The following is a 14,270-nucleotide window of genomic DNA, read 5'->3' as shown; positions in this document are numbered from 1 at the left end:
CGTCTAGTTTTTAGGTGAAGATATTTCTTTTCCCAGAATAGGCCTTAAAGCGCTCCAAATATCCCCTTGCAGATTCTACAAAAAGAGTGTTTCAAAACTGCTCTTTCAAAAGAAAGGCTCAAGTCTGTGAGTTGAATGCACTCATCACAAAGAAGTTTCTGAGAATTCTTCTGTGTAGTTGTTATGTGAAGATATTTCCTTTTCCAGCATAGGCCTCAAAGCGCTCGAAATAAACACATGCAGATTCTACAAAAGGAGTGTTTCAAAACTGTCCTATCAAAAGAAACGTTCAAGTCTGTGAGTTGAATGCCCTCATCACAGAGAAGTTTCTGAGAATGCTTCTGTGTAGTTTTTAGGTGAAGATAATTCCTTTTCCAGCATAGGTGTCAAAGCGATCCAAATAAGCACTTGCAGATTCTACAAAAGGAGTGTTTCCAAACTGCTCTATCAGAGGGAATGTTCAAGTCTGTGAGTTGAATGCACTACTAAGACAGAAGTTTGTGAGAATGTTTCTGTGTAGTTTTTAGGCGAAGATATTTCTTTTCCCAGCATAGGCCTCAAAGCCCTCCAAATATCCACTTGCAGACTCTACAAAAAGAGTGTTTCAAAACTGCTCTTTCAAAAGGAAGGCTCAAGTCTGTGAGTTGAATGCACTCATCACAAAGAAGTTTCTGAGAATGCTTCTGTGTAGTTGTTATGTGAAGATACTTCCTTTTCGAGCACAGGCCTCAAAGCGCTCGAAATAAACACTTGCAGATTCTACGAAAGGAGTGTTTCAAAACTGTCCTATCAAAATAAACGTTCAAGTCTGTGAGTTGAATGCACTCATCACACAGAAGTTTCTGAGAATGCTTCTGTGTAGTTTTTAGGTGAACATATTTCGTTTCCCATCACAGGCCTCAGAGCGCTCCAAATATGCACTTGCAGATTCTACAAAAAGAGAGCTAGAAAACTCTTCCACCAAAAAGATGTTTCAACTCTATGAGTAGAATGCACTCATCACAAAGAAGTTTCTGAGAATGCTTCTGTCTAGTTTTTATGTGAAGATATTTCCTTTTCCAGCATAGGCGTCAAAGCGCTCCAAATAAACACTTGCAGATTCTACTAAAGGAGAGTTTCCAAACTGCTCTATCAAAAGCAATGTTCAAGTCTGTGAGTTGAATGAACTAATCACACAGAAGTTTGTGAGAATTCTTCCGTCTAGTTTTTAGGTGAAGATATTTCTTTTCCCAGAATAGGCCTTAAAGCGCTCCAAATATCCACTTGCAGATTCTACAAAAAGAGTGTTTCAAAACTGCTCTTTCAAAAGAAAGGCTCAAGTCTGTGAGTTGAATGCACTCATCACAAAGAAGTTTCTGAGAATGCTTCTGTGTAGTTGTTATGTGAAGATATTTCCTTTTCCAGCATAGGCCTCAAAGCGCTCGAAATAAACACATGCAGATTCTACAAAAGGAGTGTTTCAAAACTGTCCTATCAAAAGAAACGTTCAAGTCTGTGAGTTGAATGCCCTCATCACAGAGAAGTTTCTGAGAATGCTTCTGTGTAGTTGTTAAGTGAAGATACTTCCTTTTCCAGCATAGGCCTCAAAGCGCTCGAAATAAACACTTGCAGAATATACAAAAGGAGAGTTTCAAAACTGTCCTGTCAAAAGAAACGTTAAAGTCTGTGACTTGAATGCACTCATCACAGAGAAGTTTCTGAGAATGCTTCTGTGTAGTTTTTAGGTGAAGATATTTCCTTTTCCAGCATAGGCGTCAAAGCGATCCAAATAAACACTTGCAGATTCTACAAAAGGAGTGTTTCCAAACTGCTCTATCAGAGGGAATGTTCAAGTCTGTGAGTTCAATGCAGTAATCACACAGACGTTTGTGAGAATGCTTCTGTCTAGTGTTTAGCTGAAGATATTTCTTTTCCCAGAATAGGCCTTAAAGCGCTCCAAATTTCCACTTGCAGATTCTACAAAAAGAGTGTTTCAAAACTGCTCTTTCAAAAGAAAGGCTCAAGTCTGTGAGTTGAATGCACTCATCACAAAGAAGTTTCTGAGAATGCTTCTGTGTAGTTCTTATGTGAAGATACTTCCTTTTCCAGCATAGGCCTCAAAGCGCTCGAAATAAACACTTGCAGATTCTACGAAAGGAGTGTTTCAAAACTGTCCTATCAAAATAAACGTTCAAGTCTGTGAGTTGAATGCACTCATCACACAGAAGTTTCTGAGAATGCTTCTGTGTAGTTTTTAGGTGAACATATTTCGTTTCCCAGCACAGGCCTCAGAGCGCTCCAAATATGCACTTGCAGATTCTACAAAAAGAGAGCTAGAAAACTCTTCCACCAAAAAGATGTTTCAACTCTATGAGTAGAATGCACTCATCACAAAGAAGTTTCTGAGAATGCTTCTGTCTAGTTTTTATGTGAAGATATTTCCTTTTCCAGCATAGGCGTCAAAGCGCTCCAAATAAACACTTGCAGATTCTACTAAAGGAGAGTTTCCAAACTGCTCTATCAAAAGCAATGTTCAAGTCTGTGAGTTGAATGAACTAATCACACAGAAGTTTGTGAGAATTCTTCCGTCTAGTTTTTAGGTGAAGATATTTCTTTTCCCAGAATAGGCCTTAAAGCACTCCAAATATCCACTTCCAGATTCTACAAAAAGAGTGTTTCAAAACTGCTCTTTCAAAAGAAAGGCTCAAGTCTGTGAGTTGAATGCACTCATCACAAAGAAGTTTCTGAGAATGCTTCTGTGTAGTTGTTATGTGAAGATATTTCCTTTTCCAGCATAGGCGTCAAAGCGCTCGAAATAAACACATGCAGATTCTACAAAAGGAGTGTTTCAAAACTGTCCTATCAAAGGAAACGTTCAAGTCTGTGAGTTGAATGCCCTCATCACAGAGAAGTTTCTGAGAATGCTTCTGTGTAGTTTTTAGGTGAAGATAATTCCTTTTCCAGCATAGGTGTCAAAGCGATCCAAATAAGCACTTGCAGATTCTACAAAAGGAGTGTTTCCAAACTGCTCTATCAGAGGGAATGTTCAAGTCTGTGAGTTGAATGCACTACTAAGACAGAAGTTTGTGAGAATGTTTCTGTGTAGTTTTTAGGCGAAGATATTTCTTTTCCCAGCATAGGCCTCAAAGCCCTCCAAATATCCACTTGCAGACTCTACAAAAAGAGTGTTTCAAAACTGCTCTTTCAAAAGGAAGGCTCAAGTCTGTGAGTTGAATGCACTCATCACAAAGAAGTTTCTGAGAATGCTTCTGTGTAGTTGTTATGTGAAGATACTTCCTTTTTGAGCACAGGCCTCAAAGCGCTCGAAATAAACACTTGCAGATTCTACGAAAGGAGGGTTTCAAAACTGTCCTATCAAAAGAAACGTTCAAGTCTGTGAGTTGAATGCCCTCATCACAGAGAAGTTTCTGAGAATGCTTCTGTGTAGTTTTTAGGTGAAGATAATTCCTTTTCCAGCATTGGTGTCAAAGCGATCCAAATAAGCACTTGCAGATTCTACAAAAGTCGTGTTTCCAAACTGCTCTATCAGAGGAAATGTTCAAGTCTGTGAGTTCAATGCAGTAATCACACAGGCGTTTGTGAGAATGCTTCTGTCTAGTGTTTAGGTGAAGATATTTCTTTTCCCAGAATAGGCCTTAAAGCGCTCCAAATTTCCACTTGCAGATTCTACAAAAAGAGTGTTTCAAAACTGCTCTTTCAAAAGAAAGGCTCAAGTCTGTGAGTTGAATGCACTCATCACAAAGAAGTTTCTGAGAATGCTTCTGTGTAGTTCTTATGGGAAGACACTTCCTTTTCCAGCATAGGCCTCAAAGCGCTCGAAATAAACACTTGCAGATTCTAGGAAAGGAGTGTTTCAAAACAGTCCTATCAAAATAAACGTTCAAGTCTGTGAGTTGAATGCACTCATCACACAGAAGTTTCTGAGAAAGCTTCTGTGTAGTTTTCAGGTGGAGATATTTCCTTTTCCAGCATAGGCGTCAAAGCGATCCAAATAAACACTTGCAGATTCTACAAAAGGAGTGTTTCCAAACTGCTCTATCAAGAGGAATGTTCAAGTCCGTGAGTAGAATGCACTCACCACAAAGAAGTTTCTGAGAATGCTTCTGTCTAGTTTTTATGTGAAGATATTCCCTTTTCCAGCATAGGCGTCAAAGCGCTCCAAATAAACACTTGCAGATTCTACAAAAGGAGTGTTTCCAAACTGCTCTATCAGAGGGAATGTTCAAGTCTGTGAGTTGAATGCACTAGTCAGACAGAAGTTTGTGAGAATGCTTCTGTTTAGTTTTTAGGTGAAGATATTCCTTTTCCCAGCATAGGCCTCAAAGCCCTCCAAATATCCACTTGCAGACCCTACAAAAAGAGTGTTTCAAAACTGCTCTTTCAAAAGGAAGGCTCAAGTCTGTGAGTTGAATGCACTCATCACAAAGAAGTTTCTGAGAATGCTTCTGTGTAGTTGTTATGTGAAGATATTTCCTTTACCAGCATAGGCCTCAAAGCGCTCGAAATAAACACTTGCAGATTCTACGAAAGGAGTGTTTCAAAACTGTCCTATCAAAATAAACGTTCAAGTCTGTGAGTTGAATGCACTCATCACACAGAAGTTTCTGAGAATGCTTCTGTGTAGTTTTTAGGTGAACATATTTCATTTCCCAGCACAGGCCTCAGAGCGCTCCAAATATGCACTTGCAGATTTTACAAAAAGAGATCTTGAAAACTCTTCCACGAAAAAGAGGCTTCATCTCTATGAGTAGAATGCTCTCATCACAAAGAAGTTTCTGAGAATGCTTCTGTCTAGTTTTTATGTGAAGATATTTCCTTTTCCAGCATTGGCTTCAAAGCGCTCCAAATAAACACTTGCAGATTCTACTAAAGGAGTGTTTCCAAACTGCTCTATCAAAAGGAATGTTCAAGTCTGTGAGTTGAATGCACTAATGACACAGAAGTTTGTGAGAATTCTTCTGTCTAGTTTTTAGATGAAGATATTTCTTTTCCCAGAATAGGCCTTAAAGCGCTCCAAATATCCACTTGCAGATTCTACAAAAAGAGTGTTTCAAAACTGCTCTTTCAAAAGAAAGGCTCAAGTCTGTGAGTTGAATGCACTCATCACAAAGAAGTTTCTGAGAATGCTTCTGTGTAGTTGTTAAGCGAAGATACTTCCTTTTCCAGCATAGGCCTCAAAGCGCTCGAAATAAACACTTGCAGAATATACAAAAGGAGAGTTTCAAAACTGTCCTGTCAAAAGAAACGTTAAAGTCTGTGAGTTGAATGCACTCATCACAGAGAAGTTTCTGAGAATGCTTCTGTGTAGTTTTTAGGTGAAGATAATTCCTTTTCCAGCATAGGTGTCAAAGCGATCCAAATAAGCACTTGCAGATTCTACAAAAGGAGTGTTTCCAAACTGCTCTATCAGAGGGAATGTTCAAGTCTGTGAGTTGAATGCAATACTAAGACAGAAGTTTGTGAGAATGTTTCTGTGTAGTTTTTAGGCGAAGATATTTCTTTTCCCAGCATAGGCCTCAAAGCCCTCCAAATATCCACTTGCAGACTCTACAAAAAGAGTGTTTCAAAACTGCTCTTTCAAAAGGAAGGCTCAAGTCTGTGAGTTGAATGCACTCATCACAAAGAAGTTTCTGAGAATGCTTCTGTGTAGTTGTTATGTGAAGATACTTCCTTTTCGAGCACAGGCCTCAAAGCGCTCGAAATAAACACTTGCAGATTCTACGAAAGGAGTGTTTCAAAACTGTCCTATCAAAAGAAACGTTCAAGTCTGTGAGTTGAATGCCCTCATCATAGAGAAGTTTCTGAGAATGCTTCTGTGTAGTTTTTAGGTGAAGATAATTCCTTTTCCAGCATTGGTGTCAAAGCGATCCAAATAAGCACTTGCAGATTCTACAAAAGGAGTGTTTCCAAACTGCTCTATCAGAGGGAATGTTCAAGTCTGTGAGTTCAATGCAGTAATCACACAGACGTTTGTGAGAATGCTTCTGTCTAGTGTTTAGGTGAAGATATTTCTTTTCCCAGAATAGGCCTTAAAGCGCTCCAAATTTCCACTTGCAGATTCTACAAAAAGAGTGTTTCAAAACTGCTCTTTCAAAAGAAAGGCTCAAGTCTGTGAGTTGAATGCACTCATCACAAAGAAGTTTCTGAGAATGCTTCTGTGTAGTTCTTATGGGAAGACACTTCCTTTTCCAGCATAGGCCTCAAAGCGCTCGAAATAAACACTTGCAGATTCTACAAAAGGAGTGTTTCCAAACTGCTCTATCAGAGGGAATGTTCAAGTCTGTGAGTCCAATGCAGTAATCACACAGACGTTTGTGAGAATGCTTCTGTCAAGTTTTTATGTGAAGATATTACCTTTTCCAGCATAGGCGTCAAAGCGATCCAAATAAGCACTTGCAGATTCTACAAAAGCAGTGTTTCCAAACTGCTCTATCAGAGGGAATGTTCAAGTCTGTGAGTTCAATGCAGTAATCACACAGACGTTTGTGAGAATGCTTCTGTCTAGTGTTTAGGTGAAGATATTTCTTTTCCCAGAATAGGCCTTAAAGCGCTCCAAATTTCCACTTGCAGATTCTACAAAAAGAGTGCTTCAAAACTGCTCTTTCAAAAGAAAGGCTCAAGTCTGTGAGTAGAATGCACTCATCACAAAGAAGTTTCTGAGAATGCTTCTGTGTAGTTGTTATGTGAAGCTACTTCCTTTTCCAGCATAGGCCTCAAAGCGCTCGAAATAAACACTTGCAGATTCTAGGAAAGGAGTGTTTCAAAACAGTCCTATCAAAATAAACGTTCAAGTCTGTGAGTTGAATGCACTCATCACACAGAAGTTTCTGAGAAAGCTTCTGTGTAGTTTTCAGGTGGAGATATTTCCTTTTCCAGCATAGGCGTCAAAGCGATCCAAATAAACACTTGCAGATTCTACAAAAGGAGTGTTTCCAAACTGCTCTATCAAGAGGAATGTTCAAGTCCGTGAGTAGAATGCACTCACCACAAAGAAGTTTCTGAGAATGCTTCTGTCTAGTTTTTATGTGAAGATATTCCCTTTTCCAGCATAGGCGTCAAAGCGCTCCAAATAAACACTTGCAGATTCTACAAAAGGAGTGTTTCCAAACTGCTCTATCAGAGGGAATGTTCAAGTCTGTGAGTTGAATGCACTAGTCAGACAGAAGTTTGTGAGAATGCTTCTGTTTAGTTTTTAGGTGAAGATATTCCTTTTCCCAGCATAGGCCTCAAAGCCCTCCAAATATCCACTTGCAGACTCTACAAAAAGAGTGTTTCAAAACTGCTCTTTCAAAAGGAAGGCTCAAGTCTGTGAGTTGAATGCACTCATCACAAAGAAGTTTCTGAGAATGCTTCTGTGTAGTTGTTATGTGAAGATATTTCCTTTACCAGCATAGGCCTCAAAGCGGTCGAAATAAACACTTGCAGATTCTACGAAAGGAGTGTTTCAAAACTGTCCTATCAAAATAAACGTTCAAGTCTGTGAGTTGAATGCACTCATCACACAGAAGTTTCTGAGAATGCTTCTGTGTAGTTTTTAGGGGAACATATTTCATTTCCCAGCACAGGCCTCAGAGCGCTCCAAATATGCACTTGCAGATTTTACAAAAAGAGACCTTGAAAACTCTTCCACGAAAAAGAGGCTTCATCTCTATGAGTAGAATGCTCTCATCACAAATAAGTTTCTGAGAATGCTTCTGTCTAGTTTTTATGTGAAGATATTTCCTTTTCCAGCATTGGCTTCAAAGCGCTCCAAATAAACACTTGCAGATTCTACTAAAGGAGTGTTTCCAAACTGCTCTATCAAAAGGAATGTTCAAGTCTGTGAGTTGAATGCACTAATGACACAGAAGTTTGTGAGAATTCTTCTGTCTAGTTTTTAGATGAAGATATTTCTTTTCCCAGAATAGGCCTTAAAGCGCTCCAAATATCCACTTGCAGATTCTACAAAAAGAGTGTTTCAAAACTGCTCTTTCAAAAGAAAGGCTCAAGTCTGTGAGTTGAATGCACTCATCACAAAGAAGTTTCTGAGAATGCTTCTGTGTAGTTGTTAAGTGAAGATACTTCCTTTTCCAGCATAGGCCTCAAAGCGCTCGAAATAAACACTTGCAGAATATACAAAAGGAGAGTTGCAAAACTGTCCTGTCAAAAGAAACGTTAAAGTCTGTGAGTTGAATGCACTCATCACAGAGAAGTTTCTGAGAATGCTTCTGTGTAGTTTTTAGGTGAAGATATTTCCTTTTCCAGCATAGGCGTCAAAGCGATCCAAATAAACACTTGCAGATTCTACAAAAGGAGTGTTTCCAAACTGCTCTATCAGAGGGAATGTTCAAGTCTGTGAGTTCAATGCAGTAATCACACAGACGTTTGTGAGAATGCTTCTGTCTAGTGTTTAGCTGAAGATATTTCTTTTCCCAGAATAGGCCTTAAAGCGCTCCAAATTTCCACTTGCAGATTCTACAAAAAGAGTGTTTCAAAACTGCTCTTTCAAAAGAAAGGCTCAAGTCTGTGAGTTGAATGCACTCATCACAAAGAAGTTTCTGAGAATGCTTCTGTGTAGTTCTTATGTGAAGATACTTCCTTTTCCAGCATAGGCCTCAAAGCGCTCGAAATAAACACATGCAGATTCTACAAAAGGAGTGTTTCAAAACTGTCCTATCAAAAGAAACGTTCAAGTCTGTGAGTTGAATGCCCTCATCACAGAGAAGTTTCTGAGAATGCTTCTGTGTAGTTTTTAGGTGAAGATAATTCCTTTTCCAGCATAGGTGTCAAAGCGATCCAAATAAGCACTTGCAGATTCTACAAAAGGAGTGTTTCCAAACTGCTCTATCAGAGGGAATGTTCAAGTCTGTGAGTTGAATGCACTACTAAGACAGAAGTTTGTGAGAATGTTTCTGTGTAGTTTTTAGGCGAAGATATTTCTTTTCCCAGCATAGGCCTCAAAGCCCTAAAAATATCCACTTGCAGACTCTACAAAAAGAGTGTTTCAAAACTGCTCTTTCAAAAGGAAGGCTCAAGTCTGTGAGTTGAATGCACTCATCACAAAGAAGTTTCTGAGAATGCTTCTGTGTAGTTGTTATGTGAAGATACTTCCTTTTCGAGCACAGGCCTCAAAGCGCTCGAAATAAACACTTGCAGATTCTACGAAAGGAGTGTTTCAAAACTGTCCTATCAAAATAAACGTTCAAGTCTGTGAGTTGAATGCACTCATCACACAGAAGTTTCTGAGAATGCTTCTGTGTAGTTTTTAGGTGAACATATTTCGTTTCCCATCACAGGCCTCAGAGCGCTCCAAATATGCACTTGCAGATTCTACAAAAAGAGAGCTAGAAAACTCTTCCACCAAAAAGATGTTTCAACTCTATGAGTAGAATGCACTCATCACAAAGAAGTTTCTGAGAATGCTTCTGTCTAGTTTTTATGTGAAGATATTTCCTTTTCCAGCATAGGCGTCAAAGCGCTCCAAATAAACACTTGCAGATTCTACTAAAGGAGAGTTTCCAAACTGCTCTATCAAAAGCAATGTTCAAGTCTGTGAGTTGAATGAACTAATCACACAGAAGTTTGTGAGAATTCTTCCGTCTAGTTTTTAGGTGAAGATATTTCTTTTCCCAGAATAGGCCTTAAAGCGCTCCAAATATCCACTTGCAGATTCTACAAAAAGAGTGTTTCAAAACTGCTCTTTCAAAAGAAAGGCTCAAGTCTGTGAGTTGAATGCACTCATCACAAAGAAGTTTCTGAGAATGCTTCTGTGTAGTTGTTATGTGAAGATATTTCCTTTTCCAGCATAGGCCTCAAAGCGCTCGAAATAAACACATGCAGATTCTACAAAAGGAGTGTTTCAAAACTGTCCTATCAAAGGAAACGTTCAAGTCTGTGAGTTGAATGCCCTCATCACAGAGAAGTTTCTGAGAATGCTTCTGTGTAGTTTTTAGGTGAAGATAATTCCTTTTCCAGCATAGGTGTCAAAGCGATCCAAATAAGCACTTGCAGATTCTACAAAAGGAGTGTTTCCAAACTGCTCTATCAGAGGGAATGTTCAAGTCTGTGAGTTGAATGCACTACTAAGACAGAAGTTTGTGAGAATGTTTCTGTGTAGTTTTTAGGCGAAGATATTTCTTTTCCCAGCATAGGCCTCAAAGCCCTCCAAATATCCACTTGCAGACTCTACAAAAAGAGTGTTTCAAAACTGCTCTTTCAAAAGGAAGGCTCAAGTCTGTGAGTTGAATGCACTCATCACAAAGAAGTTTCTGAGAATGCTTCTGTGTAGTTGTTATGTGAAGATACTTCCTTTTCGAGCACAGGCCTCAAAGCGCTCGAAATAAACACTTGCAGATTCTACGAAAGGAGGGTTTCAAAACTGTCCTATCAAAAGAAACGTTCAAGTCTGTGAGTTGAATGCCCTCATCACAGAGAAGTTTCTGAGAATGCTTCTGTGTAGTTTTTAGGTGAAGATAATTCCTTTTCCAGCATTGGTGTCAAAGCGATCCAAATAAGCACTTGCAGATTCTACAAAAGTCGTGTTTCCAAACTGCTCTATCAGAGGAAATGTTCAAGTCTGTGAGTTCAATGCAGTAATCACACAGACGTTTGTGAGAATGCTTCTGTCTAGTGTTTAGGTGAAGATATTTCTTTTCCCAGAATAGGCCTTAAAGCGCTCCAAATTTCCACTTGCAGATTCTACAAAAAGAGTGTTTCAAAACTGCTCTTTCAAAAGAAAGGCTCAAGTCTGTGAGTTGAATGCACTCATCACAAAGAAGTTTCTGAGAATGCTTCTGTGTAGTTCTTATGGGAAGACACTTCCTTTTCCAGCATAGGCCTCAAAGCGCTCGAAATAAACACTTGCAGATTCTACAAAAGGAGTGTTTCCAAACTGCTCTATCAGAGGGAATGTTCAAGTCTGTGAGTCCAATGCAGTAATCACACAGACGTTTGTGAGAATGCTTCTGTCAAGTTTTTATGTGAAGATATTACCTTTTCCAGCATAGGCGTCAAAGCGATCCAAATAAGCACTTGCAGATTCTACAAAAGCAGTGTTTCCAAACTGCTCTATCAGAGGGAATGTTCAAGTCTGTGAGTTCAATGCAGTAATCACACAGACGTTTGTGAGAATGCTTCTGTCTAGTGTTTAGGTGAAGATATTTCTTTTCCCAGAATAGGCCTTAAAGCGCTCCAAATTTCCACTTGCAGATTCTACAAAAAGAGTGCTTCAAAACTGCTCTTTCAAAAGAAAGGCTCAAGTCTGTGAGTAGAATGCACTCATCACAAAGAAGTTTCTGAGAATGCTTCTGTGTAGTTGTTATGTGAAGCTACTTCCTTTTCCAGCATAGGCCTCAAAGCGCTCGAAATAAACACTTGCAGATTCTAGGAAAGGAGTGTTTCAAAACAGTCCTATCAAAATAAACGTTCAAGTCTGTGAGTTGAATGCACTCATCACACAGAAGTTTCTGAGAAAGCTTCTGTGTAGTTTTCAGGTGGAGATATTTCCTTTTCCAGCATAGGCGTCAAAGCGATCCAAATAAACACTTGCAGATTCTACAAAAGGAGTGTTTCCAAACTGCTCTATCAAGAGGAATGTTCAAGTCCGTGAGTAGAATGCACTCACCACAAAGAAGTTTCTGAGAATGCTTCTGTCTAGTTTTTATGTGAAGATATTCCCTTTTCCAGCATAGGCGTCAAAGCGCTCCAAATAAACACTTGCAGATTCTACAAAAGGAGTGTTTCCAAACTGCTCTATCAGAGGGAATGTTCAAGTCTGTGAGTTGAATGCACTAGTCAGACAGAAGTTTGTGAGAATGCTTCTGTTTAGTTTTTAGGTGAAGATATTCCTTTTCCCAGCATAGGCCTCAAAGCCCTCCAAATATCCACTTGCAGACTCTACAAAAAGAGTGTTTCAAAACTGCTCTTTCAAAAGGAAGGCTCAAGTCTGTGAGTTGAATGCACTCATCACAAAGAAGTTTCTGAGAATGCTTCTGTGTAGTTGTTATGTGAAGATATTTCCTTTACCAGCATAGGCCTCAAAGCGGTCGAAATAAACACTTGCAGATTCTACGAAAGGAGTGTTTCAAAACTGTCCTATCAAAATAAACGTTCAAGTCTGTGAGTTGAATGCACTCATCACACAGAAGTTTCTGAGAATGCTTCTGTGTAGTTTTTAGGGGAACATATTTCATTTCCCAGCACAGGCCTCAGAGCGCTCCAAATATGCACTTGCAGATTTTACAAAAAGAGACCTTGAAAACTCTTCCACGAAAAAGAGGCTTCATCTCTATGAGTAGAATGCTCTCATCACAAATAAGTTTCTGAGAATGCTTCTGTCTAGTTTTTATGTGAAGATATTTCCTTTTCCAGCATTGGCTTCAAAGCGCTCCAAATAAACACTTGCAGATTCTACTAAAGGAGTGTTTCCAAACTGCTCTATCAAAAGGAATGTTCAAGTCTGTGAGTTGAATGCACTAATGACACAGAAGTTTGTGAGAATTCTTCTGTCTAGTTTTTAGATGAAGATATTTCTTTTCCCAGAATAGGCCTTAAAGCGCTCCAAGTATCCACTTGCAGATTCTACAAAAAGAGTGTTTCAAAACTGCTCTTTCAAAAGAAAGGCTCAAGTCTGTGAGTTGAATGCACTCATCACAAAGAAGTTTCTGAGAATGCTTCTGTGTAGTTGTTAAGTGAAGATACTTCCTTTTCCAGCATAGGCCTCAAAGCGCTCGAAATAAACACTTGCAGAATATACAAAAGGAGAGTTGCAAAACTGTCCTGTCAAAAGAAACGTTAAAGTCTGTGAGTTGAATGCACTCATCACAGAGAAGTTTCTGAGAATGCTTCTGTGTAGTTTTTAGGTGAAGATATTTCCTTTTCCAGCATAGGCGTCAAAGCGATCCAAATAAACACTTGCAGATTCTACAAAAGGAGTGTTTCCAAACTGCTCTATCAGAGGGAATGTTCAAGTCTGTGAGTTCAATGCAGTAATCACACAGACGTTTGTGAGAATGCTTCTGTCTAGTGTTTAGCTGAAGATATTTCTTTTCCCAGAATAGGCCTTAAAGCGCTCCAAATTTCCACTTGCAGATTCTACAAAAAGAGTGTTTCAAAACTGCTCTTTCAAAAGAAAGGCTCAAGTCTGTGAGTTGAATGCACTCATCACAAAGAAGTTTCTGAGAATGCTTCTGTGTAGTTCTTATGTGAAGATACTTCCTTTTCCAGCATAGGCCTCAAAGCGCTCGAAATAAACACATGCAGATTCTACAAAAGGAGTGTTTCAAAACTGTCCTATCAAAAGAAACGTTCAAGTCTGTGAGTTGAATGCCCTCATCACAGAGAAGTTTCTGAGAATGCTTCTGTGTAGTTTTTAGGTGAAGATAATTCCTTTTCCAGCATAGGTGTCAAAGCGATCCAAATAAGCACTTGCAGATTCTACAAAAGGAGTGTTTCCAAACTGCTCTATCAGAGGGAATGTTCAAGTCTGTGAGTTGAATGCACTACTAAGACAGAAGTTTGTGAGAATGTTTCTGTGTAGTTTTTAGGCGAAGATATTTCTTTTCCCAGCATAGGCCTCAAAGCCCTAAAAATATCCACTTGCAGACTCTACAAAAAGAGTGTTTCAAAACTGCTCTTTCAAAAGGAAGGCTCAAGTCTGTGAGTTGAATGCACTCATCACAAAGAAGTTTCTGAGAATGCTTCTGTGTAGTTGTTATGTGAAGATACTTCCTTTTCGAGCACAGGCCTCAAAGCGCTCGAAATAAACACTTGCAGATTCTACGAAAGGAGTGTTTCAAAACTGTCCTATCAAAATAAACGTTCAAGTCTGTGAGTTGAATGCACTCATCACACAGAAGTTTCTGAGAATGCTTCTGTGTAGTTTTTAGGTGAACATATTTCGTTTCCCATCACAGGCCTCAGAGCGCTCCAAATATGCACTTGCAGATTCTACAAAAAGAGAGCTAGAAAACTCTTCCACCAAAAAGATGTTTCAACTCTATGAGTAGAATGCACTCATCACAAAGAAGTTTCTGAGAATGCTTCTGTCTAGTTTTTATGTGAAGATACTTCCTTTTCCAGCATAGGCGTCAAAGCGCTCCAAATAAACACTTGCAGATTCTACTAAAGGAGAGTTTCCAAACTGCTCTATCAAAAGCAATGTTCAAGTCTGTGAGTTGAATGAACTAATCACACAGAAGTTTGTGAGAATTCTTCCGTCTAGTTTTTAGGTGAAGATATTTCTTTTCCCAGAATAGGCCTTAAAGCGCTCCAAATATCCACTTGCAGATTCT

This window comes from Pongo pygmaeus, chromosome 8 (assembly GCF_028885625.2).
Source record: "Pongo pygmaeus isolate AG05252 chromosome 8, NHGRI_mPonPyg2-v2.0_pri, whole genome shotgun sequence".
Taxonomy (NCBI): Eukaryota; Metazoa; Chordata; class Mammalia; order Primates; family Hominidae; genus Pongo; species Pongo pygmaeus.
Note: the sequence above shows the minus strand (reverse complement) of the source record.